Source organism: Bos javanicus, chromosome 13, assembly GCF_032452875.1.
Source record: "Bos javanicus breed banteng chromosome 13, ARS-OSU_banteng_1.0, whole genome shotgun sequence".
NCBI classification, from domain to species: Eukaryota; Metazoa; Chordata; class Mammalia; order Artiodactyla; family Bovidae; genus Bos; species Bos javanicus.
Window position 1 is genome coordinate 66,182,533 of NC_083880.1, and position 22,110 is coordinate 66,204,642.

Sequence of the window (22,110 nt, forward strand, 5' to 3'; positions counted from 1 at the left end):
CAAGAAAGCAAAATATTATCAATTTCCAGGCAATTACGTTGAATCGGTTCTGAGTGATCAGTGCAAGGTACTGATTTGCACAGCCACTTGGAAAGTGTCAGTCGCTCAGTCGCGTCCAACTCTGTAAACCCCATGGACTGTAGCCCCCAGACTCCTCTGTCCATGGGGTTTTTCAGGTGAGAATACTGTAGTGGGTAGCCATTCCCTTCTCCAGGAGATCTTGCTGATCCAGGGATCAAACCTGGGTCTCCCACATTGCAGGCAGATTCTTTACCATCTGAGCCACCAGGGAAGCTGTAGTCCATGGCAGAATCCCGTGCTTGACAGGAGAATCTTGCCAGGTGATGCATTTGTCCTGGAAGCCCACCTGGCACACCCTTGAAAAAGCACGGAGACCTCATCTGCCTCTGACAGCCCACCTGGCACCTGTCTGCTGCTACTACCCCATGGACTGAGGTTCAAGCATTCAAGACAACCTCAAAATGGTACCCACCGTTCAAAGCATATTCCCGAGCCCCTAACAAGGGGCCTCAAATGTACTCACCAGTCCAGGGGCAGAGAGGATGGCAGTGGGCCTCTTGAACGTGGGGCCTCTGAGTTGGTGAGCAGCTCAATGTTCTCACTCCCATCCAGTCCAGCCCCCAGGGCCACCCCCCGCCCCTTGCCCGCTCACCTCCAAGGTGGCAGGTCTTCCTCTGCAGTGAGAGGTCGCTCCAGCTCCACGGGCCTCGGCGTCTGCTCCAGCGGCTGCGTGGCGCTCCCACCAATTATACCTTTATTTGCCTGGGCGTTGTTAGCGTCAGAGGGTCAATTACTCACAAGTCCGCCAAAGGATCATTTTTAGCATCACACTGACAAAACCTAATAGGGGAGAGAGGTTTTGCCCCTTGCAAATGAAGATTCATATCAAACTTTATCTTGGAGAGAAAGGACAGAGCGAAAAGTTATAACATTATTCCCAGAGGAAGCGTCTAATACTGCTCATCTAATAACTGGAGTACTCCTAACAGTGAGACAGCCAAGGGTTCATTTACTCTTTGAAATTAAATGAGCCTTTTAAAAAGTTCACATAATCTTGTTTTGTCCGTGTGCAACTTTATTTCACTTGACGACAGTCAACTTTACGGACGAAAGTGTTTTTTTCTCCCCTTAGTGAGGAGAGTTGTTTGCCATTTCCCTTGTCGCCCAATTATCAAAATGGTCCTCTATTTGGCCTAACCTCTTGCGGTCACAGGCCGGTGTAGGCAGCTGGCCTGGGGAGCATCGTTGTCTTGTGTCGAGGTGGCCAAAGTCGATAGCTGCCTCAGAGGGGTATGGAGTGAGAGGCAAGGAATGAGAAGTCTTAGGAGAATTGTACTTTCGGATTTCTCTAGCCTAATGCTAAAGAATCCTCAAGAATGGCATGAAAGTGTGGGAGGCAGAAGCCGTGCTTTCCCACACGACTGTTGTCGAGCAGGGGAAATAGCTCTGAGCTAAGCGTCCAGACACCTGCTGCCCTCCTGTGTCCATCTATCACTGCCTCGGTGACCCTCTGCAGGTTACTGGTACCCTCCAGGCCTCAGTTTCTTTACCATCAATTTCCTACTCCCATCCACAGAGAAACAGCAAAGGACAGTAGTTTTCAAGATTTTAAAAGAATTTGAAACCTAGATCTTTCTTTGGAAATCTAGGGAAGTGCAGTATCTGAATCAGACTTTTTCAAACAGGGCTGGTCTGGTTGAAGAGCAGGGAGTGGAGACTGCCTTTTAGGATACAGTTCTGCAGTTCACAGCTAGAATCTGTCATTTCTTTCTTAATTAGTTAATTGGCTATGTCCAGTCTTAATTGTGTCATGCGGGATCTTTCGTTGCAGCACACAGATTCTCTAGTTGTGGCGTGCAGGGTTAGATGCTCAGTGGCGTATGGAATCCTAATTCTCTGACCAGGGATCGGACCCACGTCCCCTGCATTGCAAGCGATTCTTAACCACTGGACCACCGGGGAAGTGCCAGAGCCGGTAGTTTCTGAAGGAACCTCCTAGCAGTGATACTTTATGATCCTGCTTCTTAGCTTGCACTGAACCAAGTTCTTGGCACAGACCAAACACGGGGTGTTCCCCAGAGAGGCAGGCACTGAGGGACAGGTCTCCTTGCAGGCCTGGACACAAAGCGGTCAGGTCAGGCCAGATCCCCAGGGAGTAAGGATGGACTGATGGGTCACAGCAGCCGGAGGCAGGTGGTGGAGGCGGGAGCCTCTGGGGCAATGGGAGCTCATACAGTCAGGAGGTTATCTCAGCAAACATGAGGTGGGTACCATGGAGAGCTGGGCACCATGGAGAGCTAGGCACCCTGAACGGTCACCAGACCAGTGTGCAGATATAGGACACACAGAGTCGGCTGAAGAAACCATGGGGATCGAATTCAACCTCAGCTGAAGCTCTGTGACAGGGGTTGTGCTAAAGACTTTGTGCCTGATCTCAGTTTCCTCAACTGTAAAATGGGAATGATGAGGCTCAACTCGTGAGGTTGTGGGGTGAAGATTACACGTGATAGTGGATAAGATACAGGCCTGGAATACAATAAACCTCATAAATGAGCTCTTACCACTGCTATTTTTATTGCTGTTATAAACGAGGAAACAGGCACAGAGAGGGTGCCCACTTTCCAGCCGTCACACAGCAGGGCAGTGGCAGAGCCAAGACTCAAATATTTCTGACTTGCAAATTCATCGATCCATGACAAGCTAATATTCCATAGTCCACAAATTCTTTATTTAAGAGATCTTTTATTTATGTATATATTGAGAGACCCTTGGACTGCAAGGAGATCAAATCAGTCAATCCTAAAGGAAATCAGTCCTGAATATTTATTGGAAGGACTGATGCTGAAACTCCAATACTTTGGCCACCTGACGTGAAGAACTGACTCATTGGAAAAGACCCTGCTGCTGCTAAATCGCTTCAGTCGTGTCCGACTCTGTGCGACCCCATAGACGGCAGCCCACCAGGCTCCCCTGTCCCTGGGATTCTCCAGGCAAGAACACTGGAGTGGGTTGCCATTTCCTTCTCCAATGCATGAAAGTGAAAAGTGAAAGGGAAGTGGCTCAGGTGTCCGACTCTTAGCGACCTCATGGACTGCAGCCCACCAGGCTCCTCCATCCATGGGATTTTCCAGGCAAGAGTACTGGAGTGGGGTGCCATTGCCTTCTCCAACCCTGATACTGGGAAAGGTTGAAACTAGGAGGAGAAAGGGATGGTAGAGGATAAGATAGATTGGATGGCATCACCGACTTGATAGACATGAGTTTGAGCAAGCTCCAGGAGTTGGTGATGGACAGGGAAGCCTGGCATGCTGCAGCCCATGGGGTTGCAAAGAGTCAAACAGGACTGAGTGACTGAACTGACTGATTTATTTATTCAGCTGCTCTGGGTCTTAGTTGTGGCATGTGGGATCTAGTTCCCTGACCAGGGATCGAACCTGGGCCCCCTGCATTGGGAATGTGGAGTCTTAGCCTCTGGACCATCAGGGAAGTCCCCATAGACCACCAATTCTTGTTCTCCTGCCCCCCTTTTTTTTTCAAAGAGCCTTAACTGCTTTATTGAAGTACAATTCACGTACCACACAAGTCACTTGTTTGAAGTCTACAGTTCAATGTTTTCATAAGTTTATTCAGTTGGGCCACCATCACCTCAGGCAAGTAGACCTAGAGATGGACACACCACTACATGTTCCAAGAATTGAGAAAAGGGAGAAGTCACAGTAAAGCTGGGAGAGCATCGGACAGGAGCAGAGAGAAGCCTAAAGTGGGAGCAGGTGTTTGGGGCACAGATGGATTTGGATTTGAAAATCAGTTCTGCCACTTGTAGGCTGTGTGACGCAGGTCTAGGTGTTTAATCACTCTGAGCCTCAGTTATCGAGGCTCTGCATAGGGCGTGATAACCTCTGCCTTTCCAGGTTGTTATGAGCATCAGAAATATGTTTATAAAGTGTCTGGTACTCTTAGTCTGTGTTAGCCATTACTGCAGTTCTTATGAATAGAGCTGAGCTCTGAAAAGCTGGGTGCCATCCTGGGTGATGAGCTTAATTTGCTGTAAATTTTCAAACCCATCAAGGAAGAGGATGGAGGGAGGAAGCCAGCATGAGCTTTGAGAGTGAGAGTTCAGCCCCCTCCACCAGTTCTGGCTGCCAGCCGCCCTGGAGAGGGGTGGGAACAGCCCGCTCGCCACCCGGCTCTCTTCCCAGGACGGGTTTTCACCCAGCGTTAATTAGCGATCATGCCTGTGTGTAAGGGCTGGGGGCTTGAGCTGTGCAAAGAAAGCGCCCCAGAGAAAGGCTGGCTTTAAAAGACTCCAAAAGGCTAGGGCAGTGAAGCTCTACCGAGATACAAGCCGTGCATTTGTGTTGCAAATTTCCAGTGTGTAGGAGCCAGCCATTCAAAGAGGGTGACGCTGGAGGCCGAGGCCGGGGCGTCGGGGCGGAGGACGGAGGAAGTCGACAAAGGGGGGCCTGTCCGAGGCCCTCAGACCCTGCTTTGTAAAAGCTGCTTTCACCCTCCCTGGATGATGGCAGGGCTCCCAGCTCGAGGTGACTGTGCAGGCATGGAAGGCCTGGACCCCAGACTCCCAGATTCCCGTGACACCCCCGGCCCGCCGCCCCCTCCTCCTCTCTGTGCCTGTTTTTATGGAGTCAAACTTGGCAGATGTCACAGGAGTGCTCCTGAGTGCCATGTCAAGGGGTTCAGGGTTAGCCTTGTTGGGTGGGCTCAGGCAAAGTCACGTGACCTCCCTGAGCCTCAGATTCCTCTTCTGTGAAATGGGGCCAATGGGGTCCTTTCTCCTACTTCATGTCCTACCTAAGCAGAAGGGGCTGTGACTGAAGGGTGATCCAATCACCATTAGACGTTCATCTCTTTCTGGAAAATTCTGCATTTGGGAAGGTCATTAGAAGAACTCTTTATAAGAGGTGATGTTGATTATATTTAGCAAATCAATTAAGTGACTGTTGCTCAGAAATGTACTGCCATTAGTACTTTATTTTAAAAAATAACTGTTTTTTTGCTGTGCTGGGACTTTGTTGCTGGACGGGCTTTTCTCTAGTCGCAGTGCACAGACTACTCTCTAGCTGCGGTGTGCGGGTTTCTCTTTACAGTGGCTTCTCTTGTTAGGGGGCACGCGCTCTAGGGTGAGCGGGCTTCAGTAGTTGATATTCCCGGGCTCTAGAGCACAGCCTCAGTAGTTGTGGTGCACGGGCTTAGTTGCTCAATGGCATGTAGGATCTTCCTGGATCAGGGATCGAACCTGAGTCTCCTGCATTTGGCAGGCGGATTCTTTACCACTGAGCCACCAAGGAAGCCCTCCCATGATTACTTTAACCAGTTACCTTGCTTGCAATCTTTGGACCAGCCCCAGGTCAGTTATTATGGCTGTGAACCATTGTGTCTGGGCTGGTAGACCCAAGGCAGCAGGAAGGCTGTTCCCAGCTGACCCTTTAGGCAAGCTTCCGGTCGTGAAGATCTATCTGACCACCCTTTAGAATGCACTTTGGATCCCTTCTCTCCGAGAAGCTTTCCCTACTTGTCTTGCCTTGTGACTCACAGATTTTATATGTGGAAAAGTATCTTTCCTGAGACCCTTGGGGTGTCTGGGACCAGATTCATATCTGAGCCCCTCAAAGCATTTAATTTCCTCTAGTTTTACTGAGATATAAAGCTTTCTGATCAGGTCCCTAAACCAGTGGCATGGGCGGCCTGTTAGAAATGCAGAATCTTGGGCTCCACCCCAGATGACTGAATTAAAAACAAAATCCTGTTTGTTCCAGGATTCTAAAGGCATCCCACACCTAAGATGGTCTCTGAACGTCCTGTAGTTTTCCCACCAGGAGGAGGGCTGTGACTGCAGGCAGCCAGGAGATGGCGCTGTTCCCCAGTCATTGACCATGTCGAGCCCTGGGAAGAAAGTCAGAGGTCCCACAGCCAGGGCTTTGTTCCTTAAGAAATCCCGGGAGCGCCCAGGGTCCAGGTCAATTACTTCCATCAGGCCATGCCCTCCTCAGCCCCTTGTGCCGCCCACACCCTCATCTTTCTTTACCCAGGTCCTGCCCTGGGTTCTCAGCTATGTTTCCAGTTAGGAGAGGCTGTGTGATCCCCAAGCTCAGCCGCTGTCCCAGAGTCCCCAGGAAGAAGCACAAAGGAGAAAGCAGCACTTGGAGCTCCCTCCGGCCTGGCTCACCAGCAAGAACTTGGCCGGTGAGGACGAGGGCATCTCTTGCGAGGCCCCTTCTCACTGGGAGTCAGAGTTGTTGCATCTTAGTGACAAGAGGGCCTGCAGACCCAGAGAGAGGAAGTTCCCAGTAATTCAGTGTCTACAGAAAAAACCCAAGGCCCGCCTGGGACTCCAGTTTCCAGTTCCCCATTTGATGTGGGTGACCCATACCAGGGACCAGATTACGGCTTCACTTCCGTCTGTGGTCAGAGTGCAGTTCAGGGAGCTGCATTAGCCGTGGATGGGGCAAACCTGGCCAAAGAGCCCTGACTCCAGACTGGAAGCAGTGCTGCTGGGGTTTCCCTGTGGGGCCAAAGCTCCCAGTCTGGCCACATCCTCCTGGCCTTTCCTGACTCTGCATCATTTGGTTCCTGAACACGTAGGCCACAGAGCAGAATGATCAGCTTCCACGCTCGGTCCCATTCTTTTTTTTTTTTTTTAATTGGAAGCTAATTACAATATTGTGGTGGTTTTTGCCATACATTGACATGAGTCAGCCATGAGTGTACACGTGTTCCCCATCTTGAACCCTCCTCCCACTTCCCTCCCCATCCCATCCCTCTGGGTCATCCCAGTGCACCAGCCCTGAGCACCTTGCCTCATGCATCGAACCTGGACTGGGGATCTATTTCATATATGATAATATACATGTTTCAATGCTATTCTCTCAAGTCATACCTTGAGAGAATACCTCACCTTCTCCCACAGAGTCTAAAAGTCTGTTCTTTACATCTGTGTCTCTTTTGCTGTCTTGCATATATGGTTATTGTTACCATCTTTCTAAATTCCATATATATGTGTTAATATACTGTATTGGTGTTTTTCTTTCTGACTTACTTCGCTCTGTATAATAGGCTCCAGTTTCATCCACCTCATTAGAACTGATTCAAATGCATTCTTTTTAATAGCTGAGTAATATTCCATTGTGTATACGTATCACAGCTTTCTTATCCATTTGTCTGCCGATGGACATCTAGGTTGCTTCCATGTCCTGGCTATTGTAAACAGTGCTGCGATGATCATTGGGATACATGTGTCTCTTTCAATTCTGGTTTCCTCGGTGTGTATGCCCAGCAGTGGGATTGCTGGGTCATATGGCAGTTCTATTTCCAGTTTTTTAAGGAAATCTCCACACTGTTCTCCATAGAGGCTGTACTAGTTTGCATTCCCACCATTGGCCCCATTCTTAAAGCTAGAATTCTCCTCTAACTGGGGAATCTATTCCTAAGAGATGGCTGAGACCTGGCTTCTTGACTCCAGTTACTCCAGCCCCTGAGTCAGCCCCACTCACCACCACCTAATCATTTACTGGAATCTAGCTGCCCTGGTTACAGCAGTGTAGCAATAACATCTCTCTCTATCTCTCTCTCTCTTTTTTAAAATTATTTTTCATTTGGCTGCACTGGGTGTTAGTTGCTGCATGTGGGATCTGGCTCCCCAACCAGGGATCGAACCTGGGCCCCCTGCACCTCGAGCGTGATGCATACTATGTGCTACTCATGTAATGTACATGATCTCATTCAATAACCTTAAAGGGTAGGAACACAAAGTGACCTTATTTTTATGGTGGAAGAAACTTGAGTATTGGAGCCATTGGGTAACTTGTCCGGTCTCACACAGACCGTAAATGGAGAAGCCAGGACTAGGAGTGGCACCTGTCTGCCACCAGACATGCCTTACTGCCTTCTACCCCAGTCTCAGCATTTTTTTTTTTTTTTCTGGTTGTGCCACAATACTTGTGGGATCTTAGTTCTCCGACCAGGGATCAAATTCAGGCCCTCGGCAGTGACAGTGTGGAGTTCTAATCACTGGATCGCCAGGGAATTTCCCCAGCCTCAGCACCTGAAGGCTGATTTCTTCCTGCTCCTCACAACAGATATCAGGTTTCTCTTTGAGCGGTATCAGTAGGCTCTCTGTGGACCCTGTGAGGTGGAATGATAAATGTGATTAAGTGAGGATTTCCCGAGGCTGATGCCAGGAAAGTTGTGATGGAAGATGGCCATGCACTCATCATCGTGACAGTGACATTTCTGATTAACATCAGAACTTTGGTCTGCCGATTTCAACCGGGGAACCTGGAACCAGAAGTCCTGGGTTCACATTGGACCCGATTTATACATCCCGTCAGGTTAGAGATGGTTTTAGGCACACCCAGGCGTTTCAGAATACTAATCAAAGATGAAAATTCATCATTAGTTTATTTGCATATTTCATCATTCATTTCAGGCTCTCATCTATCCTTTGATAATTCATCCATCAGACATCAATGTAATAAAACCTGCCGGGAGCTATGCATTATGTTTATGATCCAGGAGCCAAGAAGTAGTAAGATGGAATTCAAATTAATTAATATTTATCAAGTGCCTGCCGGGTGCCGTTCACTGTGTAGGGGGCTCTGGGCGTTCTGTGAAGTGACTTTGGCGGAGACTTCCTTCTAGCTGGGAAGGCAGGCAAACGGATCATTACATACCCTGTGATACATGCAGTCTGCAACAGAGGTGTGTGCCTAGTGCAATAGGAGATAATTGGATGCAATTGGAGTTTCAGCTTCAGCATCAGTCCTTCCAATGAATATTCAGAGTTGATTTCCTTTAGGATTGACTGGTTTGATCTCCTTGTTGTCTAAGGGACTCTCAAGAGTCTTCTCTCACACCACAGTTTGAAGGCATCACTTCTTCCGCGCTCAGCCTTTTTTTTTTATTGTCCATCTCTCACATCCGTACATGACTCCTGAGAAGATGACATTTAGGTTAGGTCTTAAAGAAAGGGGAAACATTAATATAGCATGAATAGAGGCCTGGAGGCATGATCCAGGCAAGCAGTTTGGTGTGACTAGAGTGAGGGTCCTCAGCTTTTGTGTGCATCAGGCCTGGACCCCTCCAGATTCAGTTGTCTGGGGTAGGACCCAGGGTTCTGCATTTCCCAACAAGGCCCCAGATGATTCTGATGCTGGTGTGAGAGATGGCAGTCCGAGATGCCCAGGCCGGGGGCTTCCTTGGCAGCAAATGCAGAGGATGACTCTGGAACAATATGTGCACAGGCCAGGCTATGCAGGGTGTCAAATACCGAGCTCAGGAATTTGGAACTTTTCTCTTCTTAGCAGAGAGAGCCCCTGGGAGGCCTTCCAGTCCAAGAGTGCTGGTTTTGGATGGAGAGTTGTGCCAGCAGCCTGGAGCAGGGACTAGAAAGCAGAGGGGTCCCAGGGAAGGAGCCCAGGTGGGAGGCTTTTACAGCTGGCCAGGCCTGTGGGCCTGAGCAGAGGATGTGGTAGGAGCCCCTGAGGTGGATTTGAGGGAGCTCTGGGAGATGGGAGTGTGGGGCTGAGGCAGATAGGATGGAGTGGGGAGAGGAGAAGGGGGAGGGAAAAGAGGGGAGGGGTGGGGAGCCTGGAGGGTGTTCAGATGCTTTGTAGGGGGCAGATTAAGAGAAGGAGCAATGAGTTCCAATTTACATGTGTTGGGATTTTCAGACTCATGGCACCTCCACAAGGAAGTGGGGAACAGGCACTCAGATCCAGCCTGGATCTCGATCTGGGTAGGGTGAGGATGGTGGGAAGGTTGGGTGTGAGGGTGGGGGACGGGGGAAGCGGCAGGGTGGGTGGATGGGAGAGCCAGCACAGAGAAGGCAGTAGGATGAGCCTCTGAAGAGCCAGGGCCTCCATGGTAACTCAGCTGGTAAAGAATCTGCCTGCAATGCAGGAAACTCCGGTTCCATTCCTGAGTTGGGAAGATCCTCTGGAGAAGGGATAGGCTACCCACTTCAGTACTTGGGCTTCCCTGGTGGCTCAGCTGGTAAAGAATCCGCCTGCAGTGTGGGAGACCTGGGTTCGATCCCTGGGTTGGAAAGATCCCCTGGAGAAGGGAAAGGCTACCCGCTCCAGTATTCTGGCCTGGAGAATTCCATGGACGGTATAGTCTATGGGGTCGAAAAGAGTCGGACACGACTGAGTGACTTTCACTGAAGAGCCAAGGGGCTCGGGTGGGATCCTGGAGAAAAAGATACACTTTTAGGGCTGGTGGAGGCAGACTTAGAAAAAGTGGAGGAAAAGAACAAATTAGAAAAATAGGCTGTTGGTTGGTTGTCGATGTATTATCTCCACTCTGCAGATGGGGAAGTGAGAACTAAGACACTTAAATGGCTTGTCCTCGGTCCCTCTGCTCATGAGGGTGGAGCTGGGGTTTTGAATCTAAGCCTCTTTGGCTCCAGCATCTATAAGCTCTTTTCTGGGCTGCAACCCCAGGAAGCAAATCCCACCCCCAGATAGGGAATACACAGATTCATAGATTGGGGGAGGGGAAGAGGCCGCAAAAGAAACTAGAGAAAGCCAGTGGAGAGCTTTGTATGAAGGGAGCGGGTTTTTCTTTACCTCTCCCCCATAAGAATATTCTGAAGCAAATCCCAGACTTCATATCACATCATCCATAAATATTTCAGTCTGTATCTCAATATGATAAGGACTCTTTCTTTAACATCGGCACAATACCATTATCACACTTATAGAAAAATCTAACTGTAATTCCTATTAACTGAACCTATTGAGGGCAATTTGACAAGACCTCAGAATGTGCTTATCTTTAGCCGGTATTGTCACAGAACCATGATAAGGAATTTAAATTTTCCCAAGATAATTACAGTGAAGGCCGAACAGGGGATTGGAAATGCAGAAGATTTGAGAAGCTCTGGGGGCCCTGGAATGGAAATGTTATAAAAGGAAAAAAAAAAAAAAAGTCTGGAAAGGTTTGCAGAGTACAAAAGAAAAGAATCTTCTTCCCAGCTTCCCTTTTCCTCACACAAGGGCCTTTAGTCATAAATGTGAAATGGGAACCAGGTCTAAAGCGAAACGAAACAGATAAAAATAACACAATGAGTAGCTGCTAAACCTAACAAGACAGATTCATGGGGCTGGTTTCCCACCAAGGCTCTCCAGCCTGCTCACTTCGTAGATAAGGACTGTCTTGCAGCTGCTCTGAGGACATTCGCTTTCTGGGAGGTCCTGCGTATTATTTATAACTTGGAGTATCAGCTGGACACGACCCTTCCACTGGGCTTCAGGAAACCTGATTTCTAGGTCCAGCTCCTCTACGAACTTGCTCTGTGATCTTGGCCAAGTTACTTCCCCTCTCTGAGCTGATCTGCAACATGAGGGTGTTAGACCCCAAGAAGTTCCCTTTTAAGCTTTTAACTCTGTGATTCAATGGATACCTAATGAAATGGTACACTCATGCCCTTGAGTTTACAAAGCATTACCGGGATATGGTATGATGTTACCCGTGTCTGCAGAATGCGTGGCCAGATGAAGGATGCCACGCTTTTATCAGGCAGGTTCGTGGTCCAAAATCTCCTGCGGTTGCTCTCGGTTGAGCCCCCGGAAGACATCTGAAAGGTGGCTCCATGTGAGCTCTCGGGAAAACCAGCAGTGGATGGAGACCAGATGGAAACTGCACGGAGCCATCTGCAGATGGAGCTGGTTGCCTGAGGCCCAGGAAGCAAATTGTAGAAATAAGTTTAAATGACAGCCCGATGGTTTTTGTATAGCAGGTAAAAGGGTTGATGGATGGCAACCAGGGATTGGAGGCTGAGAGGGAGCTACAGGGAAGGGGCCAGTGAGAAGCTGTCAGACCATGTTGCTATATGCTGCTGGGATTCTGGGCCTCGGCCTGGGGAGCTGCGTTCGAGCAGAATCTTAGGACCTGGGTTCGGTGGGGAGCCAGAGGAAGATACAAGAGAACATGAGCTGGAAAGGGCAGAAGGGTAGGAAACAAAACAGACCCTGTCTGGGGCCAGAAGAGCAGCCCTGTCCAGAAACCCTGACCCCCACCAGCTCCCCACCATCATGCTCGGAGGAGAGGACGTGCAGAGCTCAGCTCCAACTGCCCCGTTTCTTTTCTTCAATTCCTCTAATGAGCTCTGCTCTTTCCTACAAAGAGCTTTTGCCAGAGCTGTGTCCTCTGCCTGGAAGGTAACTCTTCTCCTCTGGTCAACTTCCACTTAGACCTCAGCTCAAACCTGCCACCTCCAGGAAGCCCTCCTTGATCTCCCTATCTAAGACAAACCACTTCGTCTTTAGGTCCTCACCACCGTTACATACTTGAAAAAAAAAAAAAAAAAAAACAGCACTCTTCACTGTTTATAATTTGTCATGTTTTTATGTGATCCTTTTGTATTTTTTGAATATTTATTCATTTACTCATAATGAAATTATGGTCTAAATATCTCCAATATCTAGGAAACCAGAGGATACATTTATACAAAGTCAGCCTTTCAAGTATTCAAAGGTGCAAAAATGACAGTTTAGTATCTCAAACTACTGGTTTAGCAGACCAGCTCCCTCACTTCCACACATCAATATTTGACGCAAAAATGTTCTTTTGGCAAAACCTGTAATGCTAAGAGGAAGGACAAGGTGCCATTTCATAATGTGAGCCTTTTTTAAAATCCAAATTTTGAAATAACTTCAAGCTTTCAGAAAAATTCTAGGAATAATATCAATACAAAGAACTCCTTCCCATATACTCTGCCTCCATTCAACAATTGTCAGTATTTTGTCTCATTTGCTTTATCATTTTCTCTCCCTGTTTCTCTCCGTGTATGTATATATGTAATAGATTATATAGGTAATATATACAATCATAAATGTATAGATAATATATGATATATGATTATTTTTCTAAACTTCTTGAGATAAGTTGCAGATATCTTGCCCCTTTACCCTGAAATACTTAAGCATTATTTCCTGAGAACAAGATCATTCACTTACAAAACCACAGCACAATTAAACTGTCTGATTCTTTGAATAATGTCTGTCTCCTTTTACTTAAATGTAGGCTCCATAACGGCTGGGGCCACTCTTGCCCGCTGCCCACGTTTGCATCACCCATCATAGCATCTGGCACACCTCTGGTGCTCTACAGATATTTGTTGAATGTACAAGAAATCCTGAATTTGGAGGGATCTGTCACTAAAACTGCATTCTGCCCCAGCCGGGAGCTTTCTCACTCGGGATGCTGTGTGCACTAAACGGGGTTACGTGTTTGGACTTGTCTGCCTGCTTCCATTTCTGTGGGGCATCAGAATCCCACTGCGGGAAATTACAGCGCCTGAAGATTTGGCTTCTGTCAGTTTCAAATCCTCTCCCACCAGCCCTGGCCCTAGCTCAGTCACAGTCTTGACTGGCAGCCGCCTTTCCTCCGGCCCCATGACACCTGTTGGCCATCACACCCAGTTAATTGGCCCCACGAGAGAGTTCTGGCAAAGGCAGCTGGTATGCCGGCCAATCTTCCCAGGCAATTGCTTGCATGAGGCATTGGCCTTGGCTTTGGAAACTGCTCTCAAAGGCCTTGGCCCACCCGGTGTTTGGGGCTACCTTACAACCCACACTGGGTGTTGTAGTTCCTTAGTTAACAGAGGAGCTGATGGAGGGGATGGACGTGCTTTACCCCGAAAGACTGAAGCATTATTTCCTGTTTCAGGGCGAGCGGGAGGTGGAGCCCAAAGCTCATGGAATCCTGAGTACAAGAGGCCTTTTGAGATGGTTAGGATGCTGGTCTCCAAGCCTCAGTTTCTGAACCTCCTGGGAACTTGTTAGAAATGCTCCACCTCATACCTATTGAATCTGAATCTCTTGGGATGGGTGCAGCAATCTGTGTGTGTGTGTGTGTTTTAAATCATTATTATCTTTTAATTAAAAAAAAATTTTTTTTTCAGCTGCACTAGGTCTTTGTTGTAGTTCGCGGCTCTCGCATAGCGGCACCCGGGCTCTAGAGTGTGCAGGTTCCATAGCTGTGGCTCTCGGGTTCTTTAGCTGAAGAACAGGCTCAGTTGCCCTGTGGCATGCGGTATCCCAGTGATCGATCCCAGGGATCGAACCCGTGTCCCCTGTATGGGAAGACGGATTCCCAACCACTGGACCATCAGGGAAGTCTCACAATCTGTGTTTTCGATCCCTCGGTTGGAAAGATCCCCTGGAAGAGGGCATGGCAACCCATTCCAGTATTCTTGCCTGGAGAATCCCCATGGACAGAGGAGTCTGGTGGGCTACAGTCCATGCGGTCTCAAAGAGTCGAACACGACCGAGCGACTAAGCACAGCACAGCACATCAGGTGATTTGGCTACATGCTCAGGTTTGTGACCCTCTGCTCTAGGCTGACCCCACCAGTTTTCAAGGGAGGACCTCAATCCTCAGGAAGGTCACCTTGACGCTTCCTCTCATGCGGGCATCTTCTCTGCTCATTGCAGCATATCTGCAGCTTGCTGGTGGTTTTTTTTTTTTTTTTTAATGTTTTCAGAATCATAAATAAGCTTATCACAGGCTATTACATTACCATGGCAACCTGGCAGCTGGTTAGAAAGAAGCAGGTAGCACAGCTGCCTTGGGGTCTCAGTGGCACTAAAGTAATTGTGGATTTTTTCTCTGCCAGTCTCTGCATGGCCTCTTTGTTTTTCTCCTCTTCTCCTCCTCCTTTCTTCTCTGTTTGGCCCTTATTCCTCTCTTATCTCATTAGAAGCAACATGTGTTCTAATTGTTTTAGATTTTCCAAGGGCTGCCAAATCTAACCTCTCCTTTGAAACTAACAATAACATCATGAAATGGGCCGACATAAGCAGGGCTATTTTGCTGCTTTTTTATACCCATCAAAATGCTGTATTAAAATGTTCTTGAATTGATTAATTTATATTTTGATAAGGTACCTGCATAGAGTGCAAAATAAGGTACAAAATGGCACACACTAAGAGTAAGTCGTGGACTTCCCTGGTGGCCCAGCGGCTAAAAATCTGCCCGCTAATGCAGGGGACGTGGGTTTGATCCCTGATCCAGGAAGATTCCACATGAGATGGGGGCAACTAAGCCTGTGCCCTGTGACTAGCGAGCCTACATGCCCTAGAGCCTGTGCTCTGCAACAAGAGAAGCCACCACGATGAGAAGTCCGCTCGCTGCAACTAGAGAAAGCCTGTGCGCGTCAACAAAGACCCAGTGCAGCCAGAAAAATAAAATAATTTTTTAAAAAGAGTATGTCACTCCGTGACTCACCAGGATCCAGATCTTAGTGATCCTTCTCTAGCATTTAGAGTTGCCTCGTGCTTTTTAATAGCTGCATATTCCATGGCTGTAGATGTACCATCACTTATTTAAGTGGTCCCCTGTTGATAGATATTTGGGTTACTTCCAGTCTTTTGCTATTTTCATCCCCATTTTACAGCCTGGGAACTCCATGATTCAGAGAAGGAAGTGTGGTCTGTGGAAACTCCCAAAGCAGTTGTGTGCATCTGCAGGCATTGCTTAGCTACTGAATCTAAGAAAAAAGGAAGAGTTGACTGACTCCTGAATTGCAGACAAGAAAGAGCTACCCAGAGACCTGATTTCTTTTCTTGCTTGCTAGTGTCTTACCTAGTTCAATTAAATTCTGCTAACATTGCCTGATGCCTGATATGTAATTAAATAATTGTTTGTGAAAGTGTTTCATATCTGTCTTCCCTGCTAGGTGATAATCTTTGTTATGGCAGGGACTGTGTTTTCTTCCCTACTGCATCCCTAGCGAGTATTATACTCCTAGCAAACACTGAGTATACAGTAGATGCTCAACAAATAGTTGTTGAATGAATGAATGAATGGGCCAGGATTCTGTGTGGTTAAGACAAAGGGCTTGGAGGCCTGGGCTTGAATCCTAACACTTATTAGCTGTATAATCGAAGACCTGTCACTCAGCATCTCTGTGCCTCAGTTTCCTTGGCTGTGAAATGGGAATGCACTCTCCTGTTTGTTGGCAGGATCAAGTGAGTAATTGCAGATCAAGTGTCTAACACAAGGTCTGTAGAAAGTGAAGCTCAGCCATTTCTCTCAGCTTCTTCCAGGGTCATGTACAGCAGGGGAATTCTGATGGGGGAAACAAAAAAATCTTCTAAGACAAGGTAATTTGAGCTGGGCCCTGGGGAGGAGTTAAGATTCCGATTTGTGTGCCTAGGGCCAGATCTCTTTACTGAGTTCATCCAACTACAAAATGGAGATGATACACCTAGTTTCTGGCTTCCTCTGGGGACATGGTCCCACTTAAAGCTCCCGAGAAGAAAGGTAGTGCACAATTAAAAGGCACCATCATTATTTAGCTGGAAAAGTGCCTTCACAGAACAAGTGAACTGATCTCCACTAAATATGACTCTGCTTGTGTTGTGCATAATTGAATAGTGTGGATTTTTAAAAAAATTTTGTATTGGGGTATAGCTGATTAACAAACACTGTTGTGATAGTTTCGGGTGAGCGTTGAAGGGATATTCATATACATGTATCCATCCTCCCCCAAGGGCTTCCCAGGTGGTGTTAGTGGTAGAGAATCCGCCTGCCAATGCCGGAGACACAAGAGACATTGGTTTGATCCCTGGGTCAGGAAGATCCCCTGGAGGAGGAAATGACAACCTGTTCTAGAATTCTTGCCTGGAAAAACTCCATGAACAGAGGAGCCTGGGGGCCTACATACAGTCCATGGGGCTGCAAATAGTCAGATATGATGGAGCAACTAAACCCCAAACTCTGGTCCCATCCAGGCTGCTGCATAACATTGAGCAGAGTTCCATGTGCTACACAGTAGGTCCTTGTTAGTTATCCATTTTAAATATAACGGTGTGTGCATGTGCATCCCAGACTCCCTAATTATCCCTTCCCCCCATTCTTCCCCATGGCAGCTAGAATCTCCTTCATGAAGTCTGCGAGTCTGTCTTTGTTTTGTAATTAAGGTCATTTGTATCATTTCTTTTTAGATTCCACACATGAGGGATGCCATATGATATTTCTCCTTCTCTGTCTGACTTACTTCATTCAGCATGACACTCTCTAGGTCCTTTCATGTTGCCACAGATGGCATTATTTCATTCTTTTTAATGACTGAGTAATATTCCATTGCATATATGTACCACATATTGTTTATCCATTTCTCTGCTGATGGACATTTAAGTTGCTTCCATGTCTGGACTATTGTAAACAGTGCTGCAATGAACATCGGGGTGCGTGTATCTTTTGGGATCATGTTTTTCTCCAGATATATGCCCAGGAGTGGGATTGCAGGGTCATATGGTAGCTCCTGTTTTAGCTTTTTAAGGAACCTCCATTCTATTTTCCATAGTGGCTCTACCAATCTACATTCCTACCCAAAAGTGTGGAGGGTTCCGATATGCTCTCCAGCATTTATTGTTTGTGGGTTTTTTGATGATAGCCATCCTGGCTGGTGTGAGGTGATATCTTATTGTAGTTTTGATTTGCGTTTCTCTGATAATTAGTGATGCAGAACATCTTTTCATGTGCCTGGTTTAATGCAGCACTTCATAAAGGTGGAGGTAATTAGCACCATCCAGATGCTGGCTTCCTGTGAAGTTTTTGCTGCTTCCATGGCTGAAGGATTTTCAAGGAGATGAAGCTCTGGACTCTTTCCAGAACTTCAGTACTCTGGAAGTATGAGCCCTGACCTGGTCTTTGCTTCAGCTGTAACCTCCTCCTGGAGATTGAATGTCACCTACTCTAGGATGCCCTCCATGATCAATGAAAGCAAAGTCTGATGCTTCTTCTGGGTTCTTATGTCGTTCTGCACACACTTCTTTTGTAGAAACGCAAAATATCTTATTGTGTTCGTTTGTATCTATGTCTATCTCTCTCACCAGAGCCTAAGATCTTATTCCAGTGTTTCCCTGACATATAGTTGGCTCTCAGTGAATTTCTGCTGGATACAACTTTTCAGGTTTCAAAACTGTGGGAAACCTGGGGTCTTGAGAACAAGTTATAGCATCTGGATTTTCCTGGGAAGGGCAAACCCTCTGTGGTGTTGATGTGTACTCTACCTTCTGATGGAAGTCCTGTGTGATGACTTAATGAGCCCATGGGTGAACCTCTCCTCCTCTGAAGCAGACATGCTCCTGGAATATTCTAGAGCACAGTATTAGGATCTGAGTTTACTGATGCTGAAGCTGGAGCTCCAATACTTTGGCCACCTGATGTGAGGAGCCGACCTTGATGACCAATGACCATCATTGGAACAGACCTTGATGCTGGGAAAGATTGAAAGCAAAAGAAGTCAGCAGAGGTTGAGATGGTTGGATAACATCACTGACTCAATGGACATGATTCTGGGAGATAGTGAAGGACAGGGAAGCCTGGTGTGCTTCTATGGACACTAAATGTGTCCAGTTTAGTGACTGGACAACAACAACAAACCATGGGTTTATAATTTTTTTAATGAATTAATTTATTTTTGGCTGTGCTGGGTCTTGATTGATATGTGTGGGCCTTCTTTAGTTGCCATGAGTGGGGGCTACTCTCTAGTTGCGATACATGAGCTTCTCATTATAGCAGCTTCTCTTTTGTGGAGCACAGGCTCTAGAGCACAGGCTTAGGAGCTGTGGGGCATGGGCCCAGTTGCCCCGCAGCATATGGAATCTTCCTGGACTAGAGATCAAATCCATGTCCCCTGCACGGACAGGTGAGTCTTAACCACTAGACCACCAGGGAAGTCCACCATGGGTTTATAGACACTCAAGTGTGAAATCTAGCCTTTAGTTCAAGTTCACACCTTGTAGAAAGCAAGAGAACAGTCCATGAACTATCAGAGTTGGTTATCTGCTAGAAGGCTCCTGGAGGCCCAGAGAAAGAATCCAAAATATGATGAGCCTCCACTATTGTTTAGGCTCTGCTGGCTCCAAGATGAATGTGTTCCTTGCCTTTCTGGCACATAAAGTATGTCCTCCCCATTTGGAGGGAAATACATAAAATATGCTGCTTCACTAATGGATACATTCTGGATTTCCCAGGATGCACCACACTCAACATTCCTCGTTTCTTGCTGGAGCCAAACCTAAGGGCAGAGAAGGAGTTAATGGAACACGGCAGGACTGAAGGCGCTCAGGCAGGAACCACCCAAGGTCAGGAGTGGCCAGGATCCACTTGATCCGAACAAGGCCCTAGACTTGGGACCCTTCGAGCTGGCACTCCTGCCCCAGGTTCAGAATCTGGAGTGGGGGCTTCTGATGGGTCTTGGTTAAGTTCAGCATCTCTGCTCCAGCCTAAGGAGAGGGTGTGTTCATCCCATCCATCTGCCACAGTGAGGGGGGCCTGTCTCCTCCTACCTCTTGGGAGTCCCACAAATGCGGGTTCAGATTTTGGGCAGCCCAAGAGACAAATGGCAGTTTTTCCCCAACTCTGTGAATTCCATATTCTCTTGTAGTACTCTTCAGAAGAGCTCCATGTCCTGCTCATTCAACAAACATTCATTTCAACCTACACGTACCCCAGGCAGGGTGCTAGGTGCTGGGAGGTAGGAGTAAACAATGGAGACAGAGTTTATATCCTAGAAGGGGAGAGACTGATGACAACAAGCACATAAGACAACCTGTGATGAATGCTATAAAGGAAATAGGCAGGAAGCTGTGATAGAAAGTAAAAGAGATGTACTTAGAGAAGTTTTGTAATCTAGTCCCCAAAACTTAGTGGCCTAAAATATCCATCCATGATTTTGTGGGTCAGGAATTTGGGAAAGGCTGGGCAGAGAGGTTCACCTCTGCTCCAAGTGGGATAAGTTGAGGTGTTTGGGGCTGAGGCATCCCATTCCAAGATGGTTTCTTTTTTGCTCACAACTTTGTAGTGAAAAATTTCAAATATACAAAAAAAAAAAAAAAGTTGAAAGAATTGTATAGCACATGCTATGCCTACCACTTAGATTCTACACTTAACATTCTACCATCTTTGCTCTATCACACATCTGTCTATCTTTCTACCTCTCCAAATGGCTTCTTCACTTCTAGGTCTGGTGTCTGCTCAGATTCCCTTCCTCCCTATGTGGCTTGGACTTCTCACAGCTCACTGGTCTAGGGCTGGTCATACCTCTTAGCTGATGGCTGACCTTCAGGCCAGTTGGGCGCGAAGTCTGAGATGGACACAGCATCTCTTCCATTGTACGTAGTTGGTCCAAGCAATCATAGGGCAGAAAAGACCCTACCCTGTGGGATGAACAACACTGCTGGAGCCATTTCTAGAAAAAATAACTAGCTAGAAAAGGTGATCATGGGAGATGTTTCTGAAAAGGTAGTGTTTGGGATGAGCCCTGAGTGATGCGAATGAGCCTCTCTTGTGAAGAGCAGGGAGAAGAGGTGAAGACATCAACAAAGGCAAAGGTTTGGAGGTGGAAAAGCAAGTCTTGTGCCTCACTTTCCTTTGTGTATGTGTTAACTGCTCAGTCGTGTCCGACTCTTCGCGACTTGGTGGACTGTAGCCCGCCAGGCTCCTCTGTGCAGGGAATTCTCCAGGTAAGAATACTGGAGTGGAGTCTCTGGCCCGACCTTCAAGTGCGCCTGTGCGCGCCTGGTGGGATCGAGTTCTGAGGCTGCAGCCGTAGAGCCGCCGGGGGTTTGAAGCCAGGGGCCGAGTTCGTATCCCCGCGGCGATGCTGTTTGACAAGGCACTGGAGAGACCACAACGCTGCCTCCTGGGCGTCATGAATTCCCATTCAGCTTCCAGCTGCCACTGATGCTAGTGACTTCCTTTGAAGGCAAACACAGCAGTGTCAGATACTGCATCAAAGCCACCCTCCACCGGCCCTGGTCCCTGCCCGTCGGACAAAGAAGGCGTTTACTGTTATTGAGCCTGTGGACAGCAACACACCGGCTCTGCTGGCCCCTCAAGCCGGAGCTCGGGAAAAGATCGCCCAATCCTGGTACAATAACCGTGGCCTTGTCTCCCTCTCAGCCAAGATCGATGGCAAGGGCTACACACCAGGTGAAGTGATCCCTGTCTTCGCTGAGATTGACAACGGCTCCACGTGCCCCGTGCTCCCTCGGGCAGCCGTGGTCCAGACCCAGACCTTCATGGAGCGAGGTGCCCGCGAACAGAAGCGAGCCGTGGTGGCTAGCCTCTTGGGGGAGCTTGTGGGCCCCAGGCGGCGGGCACTGTGGCAGGGCTGGGCTCTGCGGATCCCTCCCGTCCTTCTATCTTGCACGGTCGTCTGCTACACGTGGACTATGCCCTCAAGGTCTGTGTGGACATCCCGGGCTCATCCAAGCTTGGGCAGCTCCCACTGGTCTTAGGCACCATCCCCCTGTACCCTTTCGGCAGCCGCTCATCCAGCGTGGGCAGCCATGCCAGCTTCCTGATGGACTGGGGGCTGGGGTTCCTGCCAGAGCGGCCTGAAGCCCCTCCTGAGTACTCCGAGGTGGTGCCCAATGAGGAGGTGGCAGCCATGGAACAGAGCCTCTTGCCACTACTGCAAGACCCTGATGTGAGCATGGAAGTCCCCTTCTTTGCCTACATCCAGGAGTTCCACTACCGTCCACCACCCCTGTACTCCGAGGACGATCCAAACCCACCCTCCGAGGCCAGGAGGCCCTGCTGCATGACCTGCTGAGCGTCAAGTGGAAACTTCAAAGGATAAGGTGTTTACACATGCTTCCAGCCACCGTGGACATGAGCAAGGAGTGGCTAGATGAAGAACAGACTGGGCTGACTACATTGAAGTTGGGGAAACTGAGTCTCAGAACAAAACGGGGCCATTCCAACATCACACAAGGGAAGAGCCAGTCTGGAGTCTTGATGTATCTGGACTGGTCCTCATAAGGTACCAGATACCCACAGTAGGATCTGAGAAACCATTCGACCAGTCTGTGTTGGCCTATGTTCCCTCAGAAACCTCCAGTCTGGGAGCGACAGAACCAGACATAAATACTTCCAGACCCACAGGACCAGAGGAAAGGACCGCGAGCTGGGAGAGTCCAAAGAGGGAGTGGAGAAGGCTTCCTGGGGAAAGGGCATTTTAGCTAAGGCTTTGGTGTATGAACAAGAGCTTTGTAGGCAGGCAAGCAAGAGGAAAAGTCAAAGAAGGTCAGAACTGACTGATGTTCGGAGACT

General features: G+C 48.1%; 1 pseudogene; it reads left to right on the forward strand.

Moving 5' to 3' along the window:
* The first annotated feature begins 16,274 nt into the window (after positions 1-16,274).
* Positions 16,275-21,687, forward strand: LOC133258786 (arrestin domain-containing protein 2-like; annotated as a pseudogene).
* Positions 21,688-22,110: the final 423 nt, after the last annotated feature.